Consider the following 12706-nt stretch of genomic DNA (forward strand, 5'->3'; position numbering starts at 1 on the left):
AATAATGAATTCCTTGGTTTTGCTGGCACTGAGAACTAAGTTGTTCACAGTGACCATCTTTCCAGGTCTTCCACCTCTTGTCAGTAGTCTATTTCATCGCCATCTGAGATTCGACCAACTATGGTCGTGTCATTAGCAAACTTGTAAATGGCATTAGTCTAGTATTTGGCAACGCAGTCATGGGTATACAGTGAGTACAGTAGGGGGCTGAGTACGGACCACTGGGATGCTGCAGTGTTGAGTGTTAGTGAGGATGAAATATTGTCCCCGATCTTCACTGATTGTGGTCTGTGGGTCAGGAAACTGAGGATCCAGTTGCATAGAGTGGGGCTTAATCCAATATCACTAAGATTAATAATCAGTCTCGAGGGGATAATAGTGTTGAAGGTTGAATTGTATTCAATGAGTAGGATTCTTACATAACTGTTCTTGGTGTGATGATGTTCTAGGGAGGAGTGAAGGTCAAGTGATATGGCATTTGACATGGATATGTTGGTCCAATAGGCAAATTGGAGTGGGTCAAGAGTAGTGGGGAGGCTGGAGTTGATTAATGCCATGACCAACTTTTCAAAGCACTTCATGACCACCGAAGTTAGGGCCATTGGGCGGTAGTCATTGAGACATGCTGAATGAGCCCTCTTAGGCATAAGAATGATGTTGGCTCTCTTGAAATAGGCAGGGACAATGGCCTGCTGCAGGGACAAGCTGAAGATGTCCGAGAAGACCTCTGCCAGTTGATCTGTGCATGCTCTGAGTGCACAGCCTGGTACTCCATCTGGTCCCAGCATTTTCCTTGGATTCACACAAAGGAAAATGGTCTGACCACTGATGCAATGACTGTTGGGATAGGTTCATCTGGACATGTCGGAATAGGTGTTACCTCTCCACCAAAGTTCTACTCAAAGCGAGCAAAGCAGGCACTGAGACTATCTGGGAGGGATATGTCATGGTCTGCTATCTTGTACTGTCTGTTTTTAGAATCTGTGATGTCATTCAGTCCTTGTTATAGTCACCGGGTGTCTGTCTGAGTCTCTAGTTTGGATCGGTATTGGTCCTTGGCTGTCTTAATGGCTCTGCGAAGGTCATATTTGGATTCCTTATATTTTAGTGGGTCTCCTGATCTGAAGGCTTCACACCTGGCTTTTTGCAGGTTGTATATGTCCTGATTCATCCAGGGTTTCCTGTTGGGAAACACCTGGATTGACATCCTTGGTATGCAGTCCTCCACACACTTGCTGATAAAGTCTGGGACGATAGTGGTGTACTACTCCAAGGTACCTGCGGACTGTTTGAACATGACCCAATCAGCCAATTCCAGACAGCACCAGAGTTGATCCTCTGCTTCCTCCGACCAGCACTGGGCCTGTATCCACGAGGGGGGTCTCCTGCTTGAGCTTTTGCCTATAAGCCGGGAGAAGAAACACAGTATTGTGGTCGGAGTTCCCGAAATGAGAGCGGAGGTTCGAGCAGTAGGCATGTTCCACAGTGCTGTAGCAGTGGTTTAAAATGTTTGGGTCCCTGGTGGGGCAGGTAATGTTCTGGTGGTACTTGGGCAATACCTTCCTAAGATTGGCTTGATTGAAGTCACCAGCTACAATAAACAGGGCCTTGGGGTGATACATTTCCACAGTGTTAGTGGTGGAGTACAGCACATCCAGAGCTTTCTCAACCTTTGCTTGTGGTGGTATGTACACAGCAGTTATATAGCAGCGGTAAATTCCCGTGGTAGATAGAAGGGGCGGCACTTGATGGTGCAGAATTCAAGGTTTGAGGAGCAATGGCTACCCAGGGTTGCAATGTCCGTACACCACAAGTTGTTGATTAAAAAGCAAACCCCTCCACCCTTTGTCTTACCTGAGGATGCTGTACAGTGTACTGGATTCTCCTTAACTCTATTTGCCAAAGCTATCTCATGCCCCCTTTTTTGCCCTCCTGATTTCCCTCTTAAGTATACTCCTACTGCCTTTATACTCTTCTAATGATTCACTCAATCTATCCTGTCTATATATGACATATGCTTCCTTCTTTTTCTTAATCAAACCCTCAATTTCTTTTGTCACCCAGCATTCCCTATACCTACCAGCCTTTCCTTTCACCCTGACAGGAATATACTGTCTCTGGACTCTCATTATCTCATTTCTGAAGGCTTCCCATTTTCCAGCCATTCCTTTACTTGCAAACATCTGCCCCCAATCAGCTTTTGAAAGTTCTTGCCTAATACCGTCAAAATTGATCTTTCTCCAATTTAGAACTTCAATTTTTAGATCAGATGTATCATTTTCTATCACTATTTTAAAACTAATAGAATTATGGTCACTGGCCCCAAATTGCTTCCCCACTGACATCTCAGTCATCTGCACTGCCTTATTTCCCAAGAGTAGGTCAGGTTTTGCACCTTCTCTAGTAAGTACATGCACATACTGAATCAGAAAATTTTCTTGTACACACTTAACAAATTCCTCTCCATCTAAACCTTAACACTATGACAGTCCCAGTCTATGTTTGGAAAGTTAAAATCCCCTACCATAACCACACTATTATTCTTACAGATAGCTGAGATCTCCTTACAAGTTTGTTTCTCAATTTCCCTCTGACTATTAGTGGTCTATAATACAATCCCAATAAGGTTATCATCCTTTTCTTATTTCTCAGTTCCACCCAAATAACTTCCTTGGATGTATTTCCAGGAATATCCTCCCTCAGCACAGCTGTAATGCTATCCTTTGTGTAACAGCCTCCAGTTTGATAACAATAACAGACCATTATCCCTTTCCCAAGCTCTATGGTCTTCTGATTCAATCATTTGTGCATTCCTACCATGTCCAGTGAAGGCATATTATATTCGTAACTTTAAATATGGATCGTATTTTGTACTGGATTTTCTGGAACAGTCATTACTTTTAAACATGGATATTAAACAACTACTAAGATGGTTTCAAAGGATCAGGTGACTTTCTGCAAAGACTCAGAACTTCGTCTAAGTCCCTACAAAGTTCCTAATCAAATGCCGATTGAATGTTTCCCTCCCTCCCACCACTAACATCTTGGACGTACTAAGATGTGGATGTGGATTCATTTGTGAAATTCACATTCCCCATTGTTTGTGGACCTACCTAAAACTCAAATCCAGGGATTCTTAAACTTACTCTCTCCAAGTTCTAAAACTAAAAGACAGAGCTGCAGAGAAACCTGTTAAATCCAAAATAGATATGCAAGGCCATCATCCATTGTGTAGCATCTCCAAATCATTCTGGGTGGACATTAGAAGTATTGATAGGTTGTATCATGATCAAACCCGACCACAGCTAATACATTTTATTACCCCAAGAACCATAGAGAAACCAGCTAGTTTTCAAACACAGCAGCAGATACCTTATTATCAACATGTAGGTCTTAAAGCTAGAGTGGGCAACATCCAATGGTTTCCAAGTCTGTTCCTTTTCAGGTCCACCTATGCAGAATACTGATCTCCTAATCAGACTGCAAGATGTGAACCTATCTGTTGAGTCACTCAAGAACATTTTGAAAGAAATCCTGCAATATCTTTCATATATAGTTTTCATTAGTGAACTCAAGCTTATCAACTCAAGAGTGGTAAAGGAACCTTCCATCATCAGGCCAGCACCAAAACTGAACACATCAAGGAAACTTCATTACAAACATGTACAGGCAAGGTGAGGCTTAAGGTAGAGTGCACAAGCCTCCAAATAACTAAACCTTCAGGCACCATCTACCCCACATATGGCAGAGTCAGCAGTTCCCACATTGGACATATGTGCCAGCTCAAACCTCATTGTACCTTTGTGGAGGGATATTATCCTCCATCCTGAGAGGCTGCCTCAGAAGAAAAGAAAAAAATTATATTCCTCTGCAGTTTTGTGTTGGTTTAATGACAAGCGTGAAAACTTGTCAGGAGGAGCATTGGGGCATAACTCAAAATGGGATGTCAACCTGATGAAGCTACAATATAGGACTATTTCAACACCACACAGCAGAAAGAGCATACAATAGACAGAGCTAAGTGATCCCACAACCAACCAAACAAATCTAAACTTTGCTGTCCTCCCACATCCAGTTATGATTGAGGGTGTACAGTTAAAGAATTAACAGGAGTGGGAGGACACTTTACAATTATCTCCATCCTCAATGTTGGGCGATCCCAGCATATCATTTCAAAAGACAAAGCTGAAATACTTGTAACAATCTTCAAACAGAAATGGCGAATATATGGTTCATTTTGGATTCCTCCTGAGGACCCCAGTATCACAGATGTCAATCTTCAATTAATTCAATTCACTCCGTTAGATATAAAGGAGTCACTAAAGGCACTACATCATGCAACATTCCAGCAAAGTACTGAAGACTGCTGTTCCAAAACTAGTCATATGCTAAAATGTCCCAGGTAGAGTTACACAATACCGTCCATCCAGTCATCTGGAAAATTCTCAGATATGGTAAGATCACAAGAAGCAAATGAAATCCAGTACAGAATATTACTGCACCATCATTTTATCTTAATCATCAAGAAAGTGACAAAAGGAGTCATTGACAGTGCTATCAAATCAGCATCTCTCAGCAATAATACCTTCCAAACCCATGACCACTTTCATCTAGAAGGACAAAGGCAGCAAACACATGGGAACACCATCACCTTCAAGTTTCCCTCCAAGCCATTCACCAGCCTGACTTGGAAATATATCACTGTTCCTTCACTGCTGCTGGGTCACAATCATGGAATTCCTTCCCAATTCATCTTGTGGGTTAACCCACAGCAAGAGGACTGCAGCGCTTCAAGAAGGCAGCTCACCACCACCTTCTCAAGTTCAACTAGGAATGGGCAATAAATGCTGGCCAGCCAGTGATGCCCACATCCCACAAATGAATAAAAAATACTCAGCTCCTGACCTCATTACAGCCATGATTCAAACATTGGGAAAAGAGCTAAACTCAAGAGGGAAAGGTGAAAGTGATTGCCTTTGACATCAATGCAGCATTTGGCTGAGGAAAGCATAAGGAGCGCTAGAACAACAGGAGTCAATGGGAACCTGGAAGAAAACTCTCCAGTAGTTGGAGCCATGCCTGTCACCAAAGAAGATGGTTGTGGTTGTTGGAGATCAATCATCTTAGCTCCAGGCTATTGCTGGAGAAATTCACTACAACAGTTTTCTAGGCCCTACTATCCTCAGTTCCTTCTGGTGGCCCAGTGGTTAGCATTGCTACCTCACAGTGGCAGGGACCTGGGTTCTAATCCCAGCCTTTGGTAACTGTCTGTGCAGAATTTGCACATTCTCCCCAAGTTTGTGTGGGTTTTCTCTGCGTGTTCTGGTTTCCTCCCACAATCCAAAGGTGTGCAAGTTAGGTGAACTGATTATGCTAAATTGTCCACAGTGCACAGGGATGTGTAGGTTGGGTGCATTAAGCAAGGGTTAAATGTAGGAGAATTCTTTTGGGTGGGCTACTCTTTGGAGGGTCGGTGGGGACTTGTTGGGCCGAAGGGCCTGTATGTTTCCACGCTGTAGGAATTCTAATTCTAATTCAATGACTTTCCTTCAACAAGTTGAGAAGTGAGTTGTTATTAATGGTTGCACAATATTCAAGCACCATCGTTGACGCCTCAAATGCCTATGTAGTCAGTGTGTGTGTAGGAAGCAAGATATGTCAAAATCCTGGCATGGTCAGATGCGTGTCAAATACCATTTGTGCTAAAGAAGTATCGTGTAATTACCATCGCCAACAATAGATAATCTAACCATCTCCCTTTGACAGTCAAGGGCATGATGATCACTGAATCCCCATTACCAATAATCTGGAGGTTACCCTTGACCAGAAGGCAAACTGGAATAACCATTTACATACCATGGCTACAAAATCAAGGTTGGGAATTCTACAATGAGTAACTCACCTCCTGATTTCCTAAAGTCTGTACAAGGTGCGAGTCAGGAATGTGATGAAATACTATCAATTTACCTCGGAAAGTGTAGCTCCAATAATGTTCAGAAAATTTGACACTATCCAAGACAAAGCAACTCACTTGATCAGTATCTGATCTACCAACTTAAAAATCCATTCCTTCCACCACAATGTACAGTGACAGCTGCGTGTACCAAGGTTTGTGAAGGTTTGTAACTCAGGTTGAGGTTTAGGGTGTAGGTTTGCTCTCATGTTTCACAAGTTTGCTCAGCGAGCAAACCTACACCCTAACGTGTGTACCAATTATAAAATATGCCAATACACAGCCATAATTCACCAAAGTTCCTTTGACAGCACCGTTAAAATCTGTCACCTGGGCCACCAAGGAAAGGGGAGCAATTGCATGAGAATGCAATCAACAGAAAGTTCCCCTCCAACCTGCTAACTACCCTGACTTAGGATAATATCACCATTCTTTCACTATTGTTATGTTAAAATCCTGGATCTTCCTTTTTAAACCCACTGTAGATGGAACAATACCAGGTGAGTTGTGATAGTTCAGGTTAGTAACCACTCATCGTCTTCTTACAGGAAATTAACAATGGATAAAAAAACACTGTCTTTGCTGACAACACTAACATCCCAGACCAGGTAAACGAAAACCTCAGCTGGAAGGTTTCATAAGGACAAAGAGAGCGTTGCCTGTGAACAATTTTTCTCTCAGTGCTAGGATGTTAACAGAACCAATCTCAATATGACATTAATAAGAAAATAAGGTTTAATCTCAAGAACTTTATTTATGAGGTAACAAATTTCTGGAGGCTAACATGGAAAGAACTAGCCAGAGTTTAACTGCTGGAAGTTAACTGCTGGCAGGATGGGAGAGTGGGCAATGTGGTAGATTGTGTTGGGTGGTAGTACCATTTGAGAATACTGCCTTCTGTTCACTTATTTAATTGATGTTACAACCTGGATGTATGCAAATTAGTTTTATCCTATATTACATTTCTGAGTAATTTAATAGCTCGACAGCAATTTGAAATGTTCAGAGATTGTGATGGGCCCTACATTATGTAAGTTACTCCTACCATTTTAAAGCACTCAGTGTCACCTTCCAAATCCCACAACAACAATTCATATTTATATAATACCCTAAATATAGAAAATGTTTCAAGATGCATAATACAGCAAAATATTTTTGTCTTCAATCAGACTGTAAGCTATCCCTTGAAGATTTGATTGTTTACAATTTTCACTAGCAATCAGGATAAGTAAGTGCTCAAAGAAACAATTAATTTAACAACATTGTTGTCCAGCACACTTATTATTCTATGGAATTGTGTTTTTTTGACATTTTTTCATTAATATTATATTTTCCCTTCCTTCTATAAAAAATTCCTTTACTTCTCTGATCCAAAGGATGGATCTTTCTCTAAGGATTCAGTTCTGTTGACTGCTGTGCATTTTGAATTGCTCACAAGGAGGCTATGCTATGTATGACAATGTTGAATCTTTGCAAAAAGTGCTCACCCTCGAGGATATGCCTGGTTTTCTTTTCTCTGCTACAAATTACCTTTTTAACTTGTTTCCCCTGTCTCCTCCATTCTCAATCACACTTAAGTACAGAGAGTTTATCTAATCAGCTGTCTCTGCCTCATCTCTCTCTTTTACTGGCTTACTGGGCTGAACTTCCACGAGCTAAATTCCCTTTGTCCAATGCTGTACTCTCATGTTTCACAAGTTTCTCTTCTGTCTTCTTCCATGCGCTGTCTGAGTACAACATTTCATGAGACCCTTTCTCCTTCAAATTTCTCCAAATTTCCAAAGCTGAACACTTCCTCTCTTTGCCCCCATGTCAGCCAATATTACCAATCTTTCCCTCTCTTCATGTGTTGTCCCTTTTCCTTTAAATCTGCCATTACCACTCCTCTCTGAAAAATATCATCCTTTGACATTACCATCCTTTCAAACTACAGCTTTATCTTGAACTTCCCTATCCTCTCCAAAGTCCTTGGATGTTTTGTCACCTCCCAAATCTGTGCCAAGGGCTCCCAGAACTTCATGTTTAATTTGTTCAATAGGGTATCTGTCCCACCATAGCACAACAACAGCTCTTATCAAAGTTACAAATGACAGCCAATGTAAGTGTGACAATGGTAATTTATCACTCCTTATTCTACTGCAGTTGACTACATCATGCTCCTCCACAGCCTCTCAACTGTGAGCCAACTAAGTGGAACTGCTCTCAGACAGTCGCATTCTTATCTATTTTATCATATCCATTGTTTCACTTGCAATGGTTTCTCTTTCTTCTGTCATATTTTTATCGCTGACTTCCCCCCAAGAATTTATCCTGACCTTCTCCTAATTTTTTTATGTATGCTGAAAGCACAGAGTAGTTTTCACAACATTCAACTTTACTTCACCTTACCGTGTTACTTCTTTCACCTTCTCTACAGTCACTAAACTATTAGACTGCTTTAACAAACATCTAGAACTGGACAAGCAGATTTTTTGTCCTCTTAGTAAGACTGAGGCCATTGAATTTGTTCCCCCTCTATAGTTTGCTCCCTAGATACTGACTCTGTCCCTTTCCCAGTCAACAATCTGAGACTGAACTAGATTGTAGTTAGCATAGTAGGCTCAATGGCTGGAGTGCAGTACAGAATAATGCCAGTGTGTAATTGTAATCCTTGTATGAGCTTTGATATTCATGAGCCCTGCATTTGTCCTCCTACATTTGAGAAATGGTGTCCCTCAAGCTACACATGACCAATTGTCCTGCTCTAACGGAGAGAGATGGTTCGGGTCTTTTTTGGACTCTGGGTAATTAATTACCTTTGACCTCTGAGTGGGTTTCCAACCACATCTTCACCCATCATGAAGCCTACCTTTCCTTATTTCTGTAAAATCATCATCAGAATGTACCAATCTCAGTTCATCTGCTGATGAAATCCTCATTTAGACATTTTCTACCTTAGACTTGACTACTGCATTGCTACTCTGGCTTCCATTGTGACTCCCTCCCACATGGTGCCCTCTCTAAACTTAAAGGCATCCAAAACTTTGTTGTATGCATCTTAACTCACACCAAGTCTGCCTCCTTTATCAGTCCTGTCATCACTGACTCACATGAATTCTGAATAATTCAATGTTTTGATTTAACAGTTTTATCCTCACTTAAAATCCCTTTATGGCTTTGCAATCGGCCAGATATATCTTTAGATTAGATTACTTACAGCGTGGGCACAGGCCCTTCGGCCCAACAAGTCCACACTGACCCACCGAAGTGCACCCACCCACATCCATTCCCATACATTTACCCTGCACCTAACACTAGGGGCAATTCACCTAACCTGCACATTTTTGGACTGTGGGAGGAAACCGGAGCACCCGGAGGAAACCCACGCAGACACGGGGAGAATGTGCAAACTCCACACAGACAGTCGCCTGAGGCGGGAATTGAACCCGGGTCTCTGGCGCTGTGAGGCAGCAGTGCTAACCACTGTGCCACCGTGCTGCCCATATCCTTATCATAGAACTCAAACAATGCAGAAAGAGATCTTTTGGCCAATCAAGTTTACACTGACCCTCCAAAGAACATTGCACCCAAAACCACCGTCCCCACCCCCCACCAACCCTCCTTCTGTAATCTCCCATTTAGCATGGCCAATCTACCAACCTGCACAACCCTGGACTCTATGCATTTAGCTTTGAGCTAACCTGCACATCTTTGGATTGTGGGAGGAAATCCAGTCAAAACTCAAGAGGAGAACATGCAAACTCCATACAGACAGTCACCCAAGGCTGGAATCAAACTCAGGTCTCTGGCGCTGTGCAGGCAGTAGTGCTAACCACTGAGCCACTATGCCGCCTGAAATGTTATTTTGCTTATGATCATATTTTGAGTTTTAATACCCATGTGAAGTGTCTTGACACATTATATTATGTTAAAGGCACTATATAAACATAAGTTGTAGAACACGGACACAGCAGTAGGCAATTCAGGCCATCCAATATGCCCCACCAGTGGATTAGATCTTGTCCAGTCTTCTACTTAAAGCAGCTTTCCTGCTCTATCTTCATGTCCCTTAATGTAGTTAGTTTCAAAAACCAATCAACTTCTGTTTTGAACATACACATTTTTGAATGTTCACAGCTCTCTTTCAGGGATTCTCATTTTTTTGAGTGAAGAAATTCCTGCTCATCCCAGTCTTAAATGGCTTACCCTGTATTTGGAGTTTATGTGCCCAGATTCTTGTCTCACCAGTCAGGGAAAACATCCATTTACGTTCACCCTGTAGGAATTTCATAAACTTTAATGAGATCACCTTTCATTCTTCAAAACTCATGTTGTTGTTGTTTAACTTGTGGAGACTACTGGGCTGAACTGAATCTTGCCCTTGTATAGTATTTGTATTTGCACTGTTCCAATAAGGAATAGGAGAGAAACAATATCCAAATTTTTCATCTTTGACTCGTGACTGCTATTGTGGTTTCCATTGTGGCTCCCTCCCACATGCTGCCCTCTATAAGCTTGAAGATATCATTTTAGCAATAGAAATTTGAAACAAATCTAAATCTAGCTAAAATCTAGGAAATTTCTATTTTCAGTCTGTAGCATGGTTAAATGGGTGTCACTTCCATTCATGTCAGCTGTCTGATTTGGCCAGTAGATTTATAGTCAGATGTCCTTTTTGCTAGTTAGTACTAACCCTCTACTTAGTACATAAATCTGAGCAACACCAGGGACAACTGATTCCTAATAAGACGTAGATGCTGAGATGGATGTATGGAGTAACGAGAAAGGTCAAAATGGGGATCATGAGGGTATCAGTGAAGATTATGAGGGTACTGGTGAAAGTAGCTGAGAAAGGACATAAATTATATTGATGAAAGAGGGAAGAAAAGCAGTGAGGCAAGTGAAGATGATGGATGGCCAGGAACAAACAGAAGGGGAAGTCCTGAGTGAGACGAAAAGATGCAATGAGAGACCTAAACACAGTGGAATTGTAAGAATGAGTGATAGGAAGAAAAGACATGAATGTTCAACTCGCAATGTTGTAACCCCAAATACAAAGAAGCTGGAAGAGGAAGAAGCATTGTTTCAAAGATTCAAACACCTTCACAGTGGTTCTTAGCTGGTTTTAAGTAACACTGTTGATATTACCAGCTACAGTTTGCAATTAAGAAAATTTCAAACACAGAGACAATTCCTGAAAGTGGTATCAGCAAAGAAACTGAGTGGGAGGGGTGGCCCAGTTGAAGTGTTTTCATATTTATGATAAACTTGAATTTTTTCTACATATAGTAATTCATTTGACAAAGGAGAGGGAGGAGAAATCCACTGCTAATGTTGCTTTTCTGTTTGCCCATTTTTTATCTCTCTTCCAGATTGTCTCTCAGGATTAAGGATGACATTCATGCTTAAATAGTTGGGAAGATGTATTCTTTGCAGGTTTATACAATGCTCCAGGTAGCTTGATTTTTAACCTCTGCACATTCTCAATGGAAATTCTTGATGTATCGATCAAAACCTAACACTTACTCATTCCAGGTTTCTAATTCAGAAAATTTACTTTGGTTTCAATGTTTAGACATTTCTTGATTTTTAAAAATTCCTTAATTTAGTATAGTACAGTTTGCTTTACATTGTACAGTGCTTTTCAGATGAGCTTTCTCCACTTTGAATGGCAAGGAGGTTTGACTCTGGGATGGTTTGAGGGCTTATGCAGTCCATCTGGGATTCTCCAATTCCAAACAAGCTCAAAATATAATGGTTGCTTCAGATGTCTGGTGTCAGGCATGTGTAAAACATGTCCCATCAAAGTCGAGCTGGTTTTGAATTATTATCACCTTAATGCTGGACAAGTTGGTTTGGGAGAGGATGCTGCTGTTGGACCTTCTTTCTTACCACCAGATTTGGAGGACTGTATAAAAGCATGGTACTTCTCCAGTATTGAAGGTGCCTGCTATAGATTGTCCAAGTTTCCAAAACATGCGGGAGGAGCACAAAGCTGTCCAACAAACCATGACCTTTATCTTGAAGAAGGGTCACTGGAGCTGAAACCCTAACTGCTTTCTCTCCACAGATGCTACCAGACCTGCTGACTTTTCCAGCAATTTCTATTTCTGCACCTTTATATTGGATATGGGATCCTGATGTTCTTTAGTTAGCAGTCTGAGCTGCAACATTGGAGCCAACATTGCACTACGCCCCATTCTCTGCAACTGGATCCTCAATTTCCTGACGCATAGGCCATCCTCACTAACACTCAACACTGAAGCCCCTCAGGGGTCTGCATTCAGCCCTCTACTGTACTCACTGTATACCCATGACTGCGTCGCCAAATACCAGACTAATGCCATTTACAAGTTTGCTGATGATACCACCATAGTTGGTCGAATCTCAGATGGCGATGAAACAGACTACTGACAGGAGGTGGAAGACCTGGAAAGATGGTCACTGTGAACAACCTAGTTCTCAATGCCAGCAAAACCAAGGAACTCATTATTGACTTTTGGCAAGATGTTACTCATGCCCCCCTACACATTAACAGCACAGTGGAGACTGTCAAGCTCCTGGGAGTGGTCATCCACAACAACAACAAGCTTTCTTGGACTCTTCATGCGGATGCACTGGTTACAAAAGCCCAGCAAAGTCTCTTCTTCCTCAAAGTTAAAAAATCACACAACACCAGATTATAGTCCTGATGAAGGAGTGGCGCTCTGAAAGCTAGTGCATCCAATTAAACCTGTTGGACTATAACCAGGTGTTGTGTGATTTTTAACTTTG

This window comes from Chiloscyllium punctatum, chromosome 1, assembly GCF_047496795.1.
Source record: "Chiloscyllium punctatum isolate Juve2018m chromosome 1, sChiPun1.3, whole genome shotgun sequence".
Taxonomy (NCBI): domain Eukaryota; kingdom Metazoa; phylum Chordata; class Chondrichthyes; order Orectolobiformes; family Hemiscylliidae; genus Chiloscyllium; species Chiloscyllium punctatum.